The sequence below is a fragment of the Aulostomus chinensis genome, chromosome 4 (genome assembly GCF_037954235.1).
Source record: "Aulostomus chinensis isolate RoL2024-O1b breed Wild chromosome 4, RoL_Achi_v1.0, whole genome shotgun sequence".
In the NCBI taxonomy this organism is placed as follows: domain Eukaryota; kingdom Metazoa; phylum Chordata; class Actinopteri; order Syngnathiformes; family Aulostomidae; genus Aulostomus; species Aulostomus chinensis.
The window spans coordinates 21725591-21739288 of NC_141323.1; the positions used below are offsets into that span (position 1 = coordinate 21725591).

Sequence of the window (13698 nt, forward strand, 5' to 3'; positions counted from 1 at the left end):
CTGTCATGCCTTATTTAATTACTATTATTTACTATTAATATAATAGTAATATTAGTAATATTACTATTACTACTTATTTAATTAATTATTTAATTACTGAATGCTTGTGTTATTCATGGCATTGTAAACACTTTATAAACCCTTCATTCAGAGCTGTAAAGAACCTTTAACCTCATATCCCAGACATCAAAGTGGGCCACTAACTGGTGAGATGAAGCTATGCTATGCTGCTACATTCTGAAGAGGTAAAGTAGCAGGTTCTGAGAGTGATGGCTAACCTGGATGTGTTCATCTCCTACTTTAATATCAGCGTCCCAACTTGGAGCTCTGACCACCTCCAGCTTTTTGTTCCTGTTTCTGCTTCAGTCAACAGGGAACTCAAACCTGCAATAGAATCATCAACAACAATGGAATAGAAAACAGAGGAAGACAAAATATCATAAACTTACAAAGCTGAGAAATGTTCATGAAGAATAAATGCACACATTATGATTGAGGCCAGAAACTAAAACTCCACACCAAATGTGTTTTGACATGTAGGGATAATGAACTTGAATGTGTTGAAATAGCAGATGAATGAATCCACTATCACAAGATGGCGTCACAGATCTCACCATCAAGTTGGACAAGTTGAAGAACAAACAGACTTCTCCACGATCACATTTATCCTCACTGGTCCATACTTGGGGACCTCTGTACTAAATGGAGAGTTGAGGAAATGGGCTTGTTGTGGCCCTGCGGTCCACAGACCTCCTGTACAGTCACCAAGAACTGGCAGACACAATCGTAATGGAACCAATTATTTTACAATGACAGTAACAAGTAAGAAATAAGGCATTACAGCTTTGAAGGAACTTGTCCAGCACTGGTTTGTGAGTGGGTGTTGTCCTGTATTGGCAGGAAAAACTCCTTGAAATGTCATGCAAGTTTTTTCTTCAAAAGAAATGTGTAAAACATTCATTAACATCCAGGCCCAAAGACAAGAGAGGGCAACGCTCCAGGAGTCTTTGATCTCTGAATTCTGAGCATTAATCTCCTGCTTCAGTCTTTGATCTCTGACTGATCCGAAACTAATCAAAGGATCACATCAGCATATTGGTCCAGTCTACAGATGGTGATTTTTCCAAGTGCACTACAGCAGTCCTTGTTGCTGTCTGCTGTTGTGTCACAGCAAAGTAAGGAAACAGCCTGACGGTCCTCAGGAGGAAATTCAACAACCTCCAAAGATGGAGGTGAATCTAGACCTGCTCATGTTTACTGTCCTTGATGAACTTGACAAACACACCACATGTCACACACTCTACAGTTTTAATCTGTTGAGAACATGAAACCTGTGGCCCCAGTGACCCTGCATGAAATTTTTGTCCAATTCAAATTTTGATTCATGACCCAGAACCACTCAAAACCCCAGAAAAATAAAGGTTTGGGTGCATTAAAGACATAAATAATAACATCATCATGTTTCAAGGGGGCTGCACGGTGGTGCAGTGGTTAGCACTGTGGCCTCACAGCAAGAAAGTTCTGGGTTCGAGTACCGGCTCGGGCGCAGTATCTTCTTGTGTAGTGTCTGCAAGTTCTCCCTGTGCCTGTGTGGGTTCTCTCTGGTACTCTGGCTTCCTCCCACAGTCTAAAGACATGCAATTTGGGGAAAAGGCTGATTGGATTCTCTAAATTGACTGTAGGTATGAATGTGAGTGTGAATGGTTGTTGGTCCCTGTATGTTGGCCCTGTGATGGACTGGTGACTGGTCCAGGGTGAACGCTGCCTTTTGCCCGTAGACACTGGGATAGGCTCCAGCCCCCCGAGACCCTGAACAGGAATAAGTGGAAGAAGATGAATGAATGTTTCAAGGTTTTCTTCCCTCAAATCTGAAGGTCAAGCTGCATTATTTGCAGTGCTCATTAGCAGGGGAATTAGCTCCAATGGTAGAGTGCTAGCTTAGCATGTGAGAGGTAGAGGGATCAATGCCCTCATTCTCCAGAATACTTCAGCTTGTTCTGTTGATCAGAGGAGCTGCTGTGTGATGAATGCTGATGTTTGTCCACTGCTGTGATAAAGTGTCACCCTGTTACTGATACTGACCATTTCAGCTCATTCCCCTGCTAATGAGCACAGCAGATAATGCAGCTTGACCTTCATGCATGGTTGGATGAGCGTCACCAGGTGAAGCTTCTCTGGTTGACCAACATGTGGAATCTCTTTCAATACTCCAGTGGTGGTTTAAGTGATGAAAATATGGATTAGTCACTGGAAGTGTGTGTGTGTGTGTGTTTAAAAAGGCAAAAAAAACTTTTTCAGCAATAGAACTTTAATACAAACACAAAATGAAAAGCAGAAAAGGCCAGAATCCAAAATATGGATTTACAGAGGAAGCGTGCTGGGCCCAGAACCCAGAGGTTGATGGATCAAAACCATCCTCTACTAAAAGAAGGGAATAAAATAAACTTGGTTGTTTTGAAATGTGAATCTGTTAAAGAGGGGTGGAAATGGTGAGGTAGTCATTGTCCCTTTTGTTTTATTACAGAGACCTCATTGTTACTTAAATAATTTTAATTCTTTACTTGAAGATTCACGCTTTTTCGCTCAAAATGTATAAAACTTCTTGCATGTTGGTGCCCCATCACACACAACAGGTGCACTTGTACTCTTTTCACCTCTGACCCACAAACATTCATAATCTTCCAGTGAACGTCCAATTATCTTCTGAAATCAGTGATGAATCTTTACCTGCTGAGACTCATTATCTCTGACTGTGACTAGCATGTGCTAGCAGAATACAGCACTCCTTCTTCATTGTCTGTCTTTGTCTCTGACCAGCTCTCCTGCTCTCTTTCCTCCTACCAGTCAAAGCAGACATCTTCGCCTACTGATCTTGGATCTGCTGCCTGTTCCTGCCTAGTAAAAGAAGGAACCAGCACCTGGTTCTACAGGCTGAATTAACTCCAGGACGTTGGCCAGCCGTGTCAGTTGAAACCTTATTTGTCCAAATAGAGAAAAAATAAGTCTGATTGTTAATGAAAGATGTCATCATGGCTTTGAAACTGTGGTTGGGGACAAGCCAACATGAGCACATTCATGGAAGAATAGCAATAAAAACAGGAAGTGTTAGTTAGCAAGTACTCACCAGTCTTTCACTATCATACATGAGTTTAGTGGAACAAAATGGCTGCTGCTGACTGTGCTGCCTGGTGGTGGATCACTCTTCACCATCCTCACAGGCCTTGATGGAACCAAAAAGGCGAGTTCCTGGAGAAGATCTTCCAGGGCGTCCAGGTTAAAGCGGTGCCCCAGCTGGCACCAGGCACTGACCCAGGTCCTGCATGTGAGATACTGTCAGTTCTGTTCTGCCCTGCTCACAACCACAGGCTGGTGTTGAGGCCTGCAGCAACCAGGGCCCCAGTCACCAAGTGTATAAAGGCTGGTCATTGTGGCAGTGGGAGGAGTCAAAATGAAGACAGACCAATGTGAGCAGGACGTGACTGCAAAAGTAAGAAGAACTTGACCATGTTTCCTACAGTACCCAGGAGGCTTGGTAGTTGTTGCAGGAAGCTCCAAAAGCAAAGAGCAGTCAGCAGGATATAAAAAGAAAAGATCCAGACACTAAAACTACAAGTAGAAACAAGATGAAATACTAAAAGCTTTGGAAAGATACTCCAAGGTTGTATATACATTATTATATACACTACTATTCTCCATGACTCCTAAAGAGGGAAAGGAAGAATTAGAATGTGGATCAGATCAGCTGATTTCAGTGTTAAGTCCATCCCTCCATCCACTTTCTATTCTTATCCTTTAAGGGTCACGGGGGGGGGGGGGGGGCATCAGTCTCATGCAACCTAAACTAAAACTTCAGTCAGATCAAATTCAGATTAAAGCAAGAGTTTCCAGATCAAAGTCAGAATTCCTGATGATGTCATCAGGGCTTTGACAGTACCTAGAATTCTGTCTTTGATCTCAGGAGGACATGAAAGAAACACAATTGAGGAAAGTAGAAGAGAGCACATTCAGCTTCATTAGAAACACTTGAACTGTTGAACAGTAGAATTTGTTTGAAACAGTTTACAACACTGAGTGACAGGATTGAAGAGGGAAGATTTTTCTACTTAACATTTAATTCTAACTTAAAACTGGGGATGAACATTCTCAGTAGTTCATATACTAATATACAGAGGAAGTCATGTCATTCCCTTTTGGAAAAAAAAACAAGAGAAAAAACATGTGAAGCTCCTCCCCCCAGCTCCAGGTGGTACAGACAGATATGAGAGTGGCAAGGAAGCAAAGAAGTGTTGTGCTCCTCTCCAGTGCTCTTGTGTTGTTGTGTTCTTCTCAGCTCCATCATGAAGACGTGCTGGCAGTGGGCGCTGGTGGAAGTTTGCAGCTCTCACTGGAAAGTCCTGAGGCTCCTCCCATTCTGAAGCAGGCAGTTGCTCCTAGCCAGCCGACACTTTCCCTCTCTTGTGTAGGAGTGAAGAACAAAATCAAAATAAAGAATCATCACTCTTTCATTGGGGGACATTTTTTCTCATTCTAAAAATTCAACAGCTTCTATCATTTCTTTTACAGAATATGTCAGTGATATACTCGGATTTTCTGTTGTGCTGTCAAATTCACTTTTATCGATGCTTCACACTTCAGGTGTGAAAGTTTTTCAGTGGGAAAGACACGAGAATGAGGACGAGGCTGATTGATACTCTAAACTGACTCTAGGTGTGACTGTGAGTGTGAATGGTTGTCTGTCTTTATGTGTTGGCCCTGCAATGGACTGGCGACCCCTCCAGGGTGAACCCACTTCACGCTGAAAGCTGGGGAGACAGGTCCCCCCACCCCACAACCCTTAACAGGATAAGTGGAAGAAAATGGATGGATGGATGGATGGATGGATGGATGGATGGATGGGCTACAGTTCAGTCACTGTGTCTCTTGTTCCCACAGTGATTTGATGCATCCTACCAACACAGCAGGACTCACCAGGAGACAATGGATTGTCAGTCATTTTTCACTGACAGCGCTGGAGCCGGAGCCCACAAGGTCACAACTGGCATTGGTGGACTCCAGGATATGTTTGGACCTACAGAAATGCACAACCTGTTAATGACAACACTTTCATATATTTAGCCCTGCTCACAGATCTCTGATACAATTTTCAAGTCATACAACAGGTTCAATGTTGACCCTTCGACCACCGTTACACTGAAGCAGAGTTCAATGGCAGTGTTGCATATGTTGGGAGGAGCCTGTGGCTCTCGGTTCAGAGGATGATTTGAAGAATTTGTTGTTGCTGAACTGTTTATGCTTCAATTTCTGGACGTTCACTGGTGGAATGTTTGTGGGTCAGAGGTGAAAAGAGTACAACTGCACCTTTTTTGTGTGATGGGGCACCAACATGCAAGAAGTTGTCAAACATTTCCAGCAAAACAGCATGAAAATTCAAGTAAAGAATTAAAATTATTGAATTCAGCGTTTAACTACCAGGCCTCTGGCATAAAACTCAAGGAACAACTGACTACCTCACCATTGACTTCACACTGATAACCAGGAGGTAACGTGGTAGTCAGAGCAGCGATGCTCAGGTCTGTGGACTGAACAATGTCCTCTCATTCACACACACACCACTCTTTCATTGGGGCTCCTTTCTCCTTGTTCTGACACAGAAATTCAACAGCTTCTGTCATTTAGTTTACAGGAAATGTTGATGACACTCTGGGATTTTTGTTCTCCTGCTGTCACTGTCAAGTGCCAGCTTAACATGTGAGAGGTAGCAGGATCCATGCATGTGTTCATGTTTACAGCAGACAAGGAGGAAACCTTGGAGGATGTCAGTGACTTTTAGCAGTGGTTCTCACTTCATCTTCTCAGTATAAAGTTTAAAGCGAGCTGGCCAGGAGTTGAACCTAGAATCTTCTGATCCGTAGTCAGACGCGTTATCCATTGCGCCACCAGCCCTGTGAAGAAGCTGCTATGTTCATGTGTGCTTGCTTTTACAGAAAATCCCAACAACGTGGTGGCATTTTCAGGGGACACAATGGTGCAGTGGTCAGCACTGTGGCCTCACAGCAAGAAGGTTCAGCTCTCCTCTGTATTTGGTTGCTAGGAACCTGAATCAGTCCTCAGTGGAGTGGTGCTGCTGAGGCTGAGTGAGGCTTGAGTGAGGGACTGAGCAGGAGCAAACAGGTTCAAGCAGGTTCAGGCAAACTCCACTCAGTCCACCAACATCAAAGCAGAGGAACTGAGTTCATCGAACAAAATGATTCATATCATCTCCACTTGGAATGCTCTGGAACTACAAGTACACTTAAAATGGCTGACTTAAGACAACAGAAGGAACTTTGAAGTAGATTTGATTTATTTAAGTTAGTGACAGTCATTTTTTTCAAGAATTTAGTTCAGGTAACTTCATTGTTTTACTAAGATGAGCTTTAATGTTATAAAATTGAAACAAGATCTTCATGTGTTGATGGATCCATCACAAATATGAGCCTTCCCAGTCTGTCAGGTGGTAGAATTCAGTCAGCACCAATAACAGGAGAGTCAGAGTTTAGAAACCAAAGACAGACATTAAAGTCTCACATTAAAGTGTTATATCTTTGAAAATATACTGCAATACATGAAATATTATATTTCCATGGATGGAAACCTCGTTCTTATATTCTTTAATATACTGCAATAGTAATGGACCCTCTATGACACTGTAGTGATGAATCTATCAAGGAGTACAAATTATTATAATCAGAGAATTTTGAAGTCAAGTTTGAGATCAGTTTGATCCTCTCTCCCTCTCTCTCTCTCCCTCTCTCTCTCTCTCTCTCTCTCTCTCTCTCTTTAAATGAATATTTTAATAAAACGGAACAGGAGACTGAAGAGTGATCACTAAAACCCACAGGCTGAATGGGACATCTTTTAAAAATATTGAACCACTGAGTAAAACCATAGAAGCGCTCCTGTCTCGTCGGTGCTAACAAGTTAGCTGTTGAGTGAGTCCAGCTGTGCTGTCTAGGAATCCTGGTAAAAAGCCTCCACACATCAAACAGCTGGTGTGTTGGTGGATCTGTGGATCCTGCTGGAAGAAGCAGGATGGAGCTCTGAATGGTTCCTGTCTAAAAGAGCTTCTCTGTGCAGCTCCCATCAGCTCCTAAAAACAGGAAACCAGCAGATTCAGTGTTGAACAGTGGCATTAAAATGTTTCAAAAGCTGTCCTGTCCACCATTTGTTGGTGCAAAGACATTTAAAAACACCAGTTGAACATTTTCCAAAGTTTTCTGTGTAGGTTCTCATTCATCCAGGTCATCGTAGATCGAAGCGAAGTAAAACCTGGTCAACTGGACGTAAGTTTATGTACCGTAGTTTAAAACTTACGTCCAGTTGACCAGATTTTACTTCGCTTCGATTTTCCAAAGTTGCTCTCACCTTCTTTCAAACACCTGGAACGATTTCCTCCAAATCAAAAGAAACTGGTGAAAAAACAACAACAAAAAACTCCTGGAGAATCAAACTCCACCCTCTGCTCCAACTGGACTTGGGACTTCAAATGACCTCCATTAAAAGCCTGCCTGCATCCCCATTCACTGACTGTTGTGCTGTGGGTCTCCTGGACAAACATGGCAGGGATCCTCTAGATCTCCAGGAGTTTAAAAAGAGCAACTCTTTTAAAATGGGTTCTGGCTCCATTCAGGTTTAGAGAGCTGAGATTAAAATCACACATGAATAAAAGAGGGAACCCAAGAAAAAAAAGTCAGCGTGAAAGAGGAGCAGATTTTAAAACTCCTCATCATTTCCACCTCCAGGAGTGAAGCCTCCCGGGACCCAAGAGGCTCCAGCTGGCAGAGTTCTCACTCATTTCTCCACCACCTCGCTAACCTGAGCTGTAGCATCTGAGAACAAATCAGTGACCCCCTTCAGTCCAGAGCCGACTCCACAAACTCTGAGCCCCACTTTACCCACAGCCAGCCGGCCTCCTCAACACTGCATGACACACGACGACTAAATTGAAGACTGAGGCGTCTCATCAAGAGATCTGTCACATGCGTCTGCTGTGGAGGGTCAATCTGTCCGTCCACATTCAGCTCATTGATGCAACGACTCTGCTATGATCAAACTACTCAGGATGAAACAGACCAATGTTGACATCAAGTAGCAACTCAGCAGCTGATCAACAGAGTCCTAAGCACCAGTAGAGCCTGTTCATCGTCCCTGGGTGATCTTAGAATTCTTTCTTTGATCTCACCTTGATTTCTCAATGATTTTTTTGTACACACAAATTAGGAGTTGATGGGAGTTGTTGCAGATACCAGTGTCCAAAGTCCAGCTTGAACCCAGTTTGTGCACTTATTTGTCAAGCTAACAGTGATTCTTTTCACTGCCAAGCTAAAGTGACTTCTGTCAACAAAGGTAAACATACAAAAGGATATTTCTACTGTCAGTTCAAGATTTTTATCAAACTCCTTTTTCATAGCTTCAACCTTCCTCTTGTGTTAGCTTTCTGTTCCCATCTCTGATGTTAACAGGTCAGTTTTGACCCACGTCTTCAATCAGCTGTAAAATAAACTAAAAACAATTTTCTATCATCCAAGTTGTTTCCATCTCTTGGTTTCCTTGTTAGGCTTCCTTATCCATGGAAATATTGATTTGAATATTTTGTTGTGGGCCTCTGGACCTTTTTTTGTCAGTAAACCCTCGATTTCAGTTTAAAAAATTATCAAATGAACCTCAAGAAAATAATAGAAATAAACAAAAGGTTGTTGTGTTTCCTGACCATTACTGAGGGGTGTTAGAACACATCTCTGACATGGATTGGTTTGATTTATTATTCATTTTAATATTATTAACTATTGTAACATCCATGGTGTTATGGGTCAGTGTGACAGTCTAGACCCCACTGTCACTGTTTGTCCCTGGCCCACCTCAATGAGTGCACAGTTGTTTGGTGGGATGGCATGGACAAACCCGGAGACGGCCAGCAACGTTGAAGGACATTTGTTCGGCAAGGCCATGCATCAAACAGGTTACGGCCTTCTCCCTCACCAGGGCTCTGAACTGGATCCTAAAAGAGTCAGGGTGGGGCTGGAGCCATTAAGTAGGCGTCGAAGGCTACGCCCAAATTGGGGCGAACCATTCCCTGTCCGGAGACAGGGGAACTCGAACAGTACATGGACATGTGAATGGGTTTGGTCAATGAAGGACACTGGACATTTATTTACTTATTGCAAAGTAGCAGATATATATGGTCATTGAAGGACATGGTGTTTCTTTGCTGTATGTTAAGGTACACAGAACAATTTGGGAAAACAATACAACTCCCCTTAACTGGTCTTTGGTCTGTCTGGTGGGAGGGGCCATGAGAGTATATAAGGGATGAGAGTGGGCTAACAAGGCAGTCTGCTGTTAACTCTGCTAGGTTAGGGACCTCATTGCAGAGGTCCAGAGGTGAATATTGTTTCTCAAAAGTTCTATTGTTTCCAAGTTATGATGTTCTTTCTATTGATTAAGCTAAGAGTAAACCATGGTTGATATGTGCATTGACTTATTCTTGTTGAAAGTATTGTGACTGCTAAAACATAGAATATGCATATTTGATTTATTCTTGTTGAAAGTATACTGCTAAAACATAGAATGTACGCGTTTGATCGACGTTAAATATTTTGATTTGCATTTTGCTAAATTACTTTGTATCTGAGTTATGCTTTTGTTTTGAGCTCGTTATTTAGTTTTGATGATTTTTATTACAGACCTCTGGTCCCTTCTGTATATAGCTGCTTTATTATATTTGTGTATCACAACTGGGGAAATAAATATTGTTACAACTTATGCAACTCTGTCGTGTTTTGCCATCAATGGTTTCATGTCTGGGTCTCGCACTACCCATACCCGTGTCCGGGGTGTGACAGTCAGTTTCCACCCTCATATATTTACTTCAAGAAAAAGACAAATATTTTTTCTCAGCAACAGAACGTTAATACAAACACAACATGAAAAGCAGAACAAGCCAGAACCCAAAATATGGATTTGCAAGGTCAAACAAACAACCTGTCAAGCAAATCAAACCAACAGAAACCAACTACTGGTTCAAAACCAGTAAAAAACAAAAACTGAGGAAAAGTCTCTTGGTGCAAAAACGTGTGTGTGCGTTTGCAGTTGAACCACAATCCGTTTGTCCTGCTGTCCTGACTGCTTGGGCAGACCTGACTCCTACTTTCTTCTGGAATCTGGTGGGTTGTGGCTGTGGCTGTTCTGGTTGGTGTTGAGGCAGGGCTGCTGAGGAGGATGCTGGCGTGGTTGCTCTGTGTTGCTGATGGCATGGATGGAGTGCTGGGTGAGCTCTGCAGCCGTCTGAGCAAGGCTGAAGCGTCTGGGTCTCGGGGCATCCGTTCCCTTCCCTCAATGTGTGGCTTGACCAGGGAATTTCCAGCTCCTCCAGAAACATTCTCCACTTGCATTTTTGGTTGAGTTCCTCTCTCTGTGGATGTGGGTCCACAACACCAATGTTTCTATGCAGACACATCAAGGATGCTGCAAAACACAAGAATCCAACCCAAGACTTTCTCTTCAACCGTGTTGAGGTCTTCATGGCTGTGATGATGCAGGTTGCCTTTCTTATTTTCGTCCTACAAATATTTATAAATAAATAAATATATAATAAATGTTATATTTAGAAAATCAGACAGCACCAAAACAGAAAATGCCGCCATATCATTTAAATTTTCTGTCATACATCTGAATGTGTAGACTCTTTTTGTATAAGACCCCTCCACTCTGTAGGGCTGGTGGTGCAATGGACAACGCATCTGACTTCAGCTCAGAAGATTCTAGGTTCAACTCCTGGCTTGGCTGAAAGTGAATGTGGAGCAACTTGTCCTGCCAAAGCTGTCATCTCTTCCATTCTGAACTACACCTGTCCTGACTGGCAATCAAAGTAGGCTCCAGTGGTGAATGCTGTCAACAATGTTCCCCAGAGCCACCATCCAGCATTATACAAAGTATGATCAGAGATCCCATTGCAAAATAGGAGTGGGCCTGTGTACCCATACTCAAACATTTAAACACCCATCTAAATAAATACTGCTTACATGCACCAAGTACACAATGCATATTCATACACAAATATCCACATATTTACAGTACAGAGAACAAACAAGAACAAGTACAGAGTGAATCCTGGAGAGAAAAGGTGAGGTGCATCAGAAACAAGAGCAGATGTTTGAAAATGCTTGATGATTTGAAGATGAGAAAGGAAGTGAGAGACCGAAGTGAGGAGGAAAGGTTGTTCCAATCTGATGGGGCTTTAAATACAACTGGTCAAAGCAGAAGGCCGTCCCCACTGATCCTGGATCTGCTCGACATTCCTGTTTGTTAAAAAGGAAGGTTTTCATCACCGCTGTTGCAGGATGTGCTTGCTGATGGAGAATTGTTGGGTGTAGATTCATTGAAGGAGTTTGGTGCTGGACCTGCTCTACTAGTGAAGAGTCATGAGAGAACTTTTGTTGTGATTTGGTTCCATACAAATAAAAATGACGACTTGATTTGGTGCCTCATGAGGAGAAAATTTGGGCACAAAAGTTGGACAAGAGTGTTTGTGGAGGGGTGATTTTTTTTTTTTTTGCAGTGTTGTAAGTCACTGTAACTGCAGCTGAATGATTGAACTTTCTCCAAATGTCCTCAAGATGGTTTCCAAATGATAAAATTGACTTGAGGAAAATATGAATGTGCGATGACCAGTTTCTTTGCTGATTCTAGGCAGACATAGAAACAAATGATCTCTACACTCTAGGTTGCATTGTGAGCTGAAAGGAATTGAAAGTTGTTTCAAGTATGAAGGGAAAATCAAGTAGACACATTTGAAAATAAATACTGACCAATGGAGTTGCCTTTGGGACTCCTACATTAAATAATGATGGGTTCTATCCAAACACCTGAGCACAAATCTACAAAGACTATTATATCAGACATTGAGAGGACAAAGATTGATGTCTGAATGTGTTAGGACCGGCTCAGAGGTGCAGCAAAACCTGGTAGCAGCAAATCACCATTTATTAAAGTAAATAATCAACCATGTGAGGTGTGGAAGTCAGTGTCAGCAGTGGAGGTGAGTGTGTGATGTGATGTCAGTGTGTGCTGCATGTTGTTGGTGGAAAACAAGGAAAAACAAAAGGACAACAACAGCACGCCGGCTGAGCGCAGAAGGGAGACAAATGTCTGGGAAGGCGGGGTTAAACAGGCCTAACTGGGAACACTGGCCCGGTGCTCCCAGTCAGCCTGATGACCAGACCTGCAAAGACACAAAAACACCCACCAACAGGAGGTTGAACACACCATGCTGCATAGGACCCAGGCCTGGGGCCGTCACCAGTGTTCCCATAGAAACCACCAGCGTAGTCCAGTATTGGGAACATGAACTGTGTGATAATACTTTTCCATACTTCTTGTGGAAAAAGTCAACAGAAGGACAAAAGTAATTTTAGCCCACCAGATATTTGCTTGGACACTGAGTTCATGTGAAATTTAAATGACAGCTGAGAATCACGCCAGAGGCCTGGATATTCAAAGTCTTCAACTTTTGCTTTTGTTGTTCCATCAAGAAAGCCAATGAGCCAGTTAGTTGACAACCAAGAATCAGGTCAAACGGAAAACAACATACGATATGAGGTTTTTCTTGTTTCTTGATGGGCAGCCAAAAATATTTTCAGCATTGGATCATTAAAGTCTGTTTCATTTCTGATGTCGTGTTCTAAAATAATTGCTCACCTAAGAGGATTCTAAAAAGTCCGACTTTCTCAGTGATATTCTCTTCTCAGGCTTTCAAATCTTTTACATTTCCATTTTCCACAAGTGAGTAGAAAGTTGTTACTCTCTTTGAATCCAGGATTTAAATCTAGGGTTCATTTCATGAGGCTTGAACCCTGGATTAAAAGCACATCATTAAATGACTTGTAGTGATATTCTCCTGTTAACATTCCAAATTATTCATTGAGATTTGGACATTACGGAAACATTTTTTCCAGATTTTGGTGGGCCAGTACAGCAGGAACTGGGGCTCATTCATGTCGTGGTTTAAATTTGAGCCTGGGTTTCTTCCCCTGCAAGATAAATCTGGAAAGCATTTTGTTCAATTCAGAAACGGTTTTGAAGGCAATTTCTCCAGTTGGTCCTGGAACTAGAAAGAGATCTTGTGGTAGGACATTTATTTTTACTCTATCAATCCTGTGACTCAGACTCAGAAAGGAAATGGAGTTCCATCTTCTTCTATCATCTTCAAGGAGTTCTGGCCCCAATCCAGGTGGAGGTTTTCCTCCATGTGTTCTGGAGGTGAGTGATTAAAGGTCAGAACCTGTGTTTTAGAACGGAGAATTAATATCCAGCAGAGCTTCCCAGTGTTTCAAAGAGTTTTATTAATGCAGGTCCTGTGTTAGGGGGCTCACTTCAATATGTTAAAACATCATCAGCGTCCAGCGCCACCTTGTGTTCTTCTCCATTTATGTAGACACCTTTAATATTTGTGGTCTCTCTCAACCACTGTACGAGGGGCTCAATATAAAGAGTTGGAAGCAGCAGGAACTGGGGGGTCATGTCTCATGGTCTCTCTTATTTTGATATCCCATTTGTGTCCTGTTCTTCCTGTTTTAGTTTGATGTCGAACCTCCCCTCTCATTTTCAGGTTACTTCACTTGCCCTTGTCTTCTGTTTGCCTGAGTCTCTCGGTGCATCCGA

General features: G+C 42.4%; 1 non-coding gene across 1 annotated transcript; it reads right to left on the minus strand.

Annotated features, from left to right (window-relative positions):
- Positions 1–5870: 5870 nt before the first annotated feature.
- trnar-acg (transfer RNA arginine (anticodon ACG)) lies at positions 5871–5943 on the minus strand. The gene has a single exon. It is a non-coding gene; the product is annotated as a tRNA-Arg (tRNA).
- Between the last annotated feature and the right edge of the window lie 7755 nt (positions 5944–13698).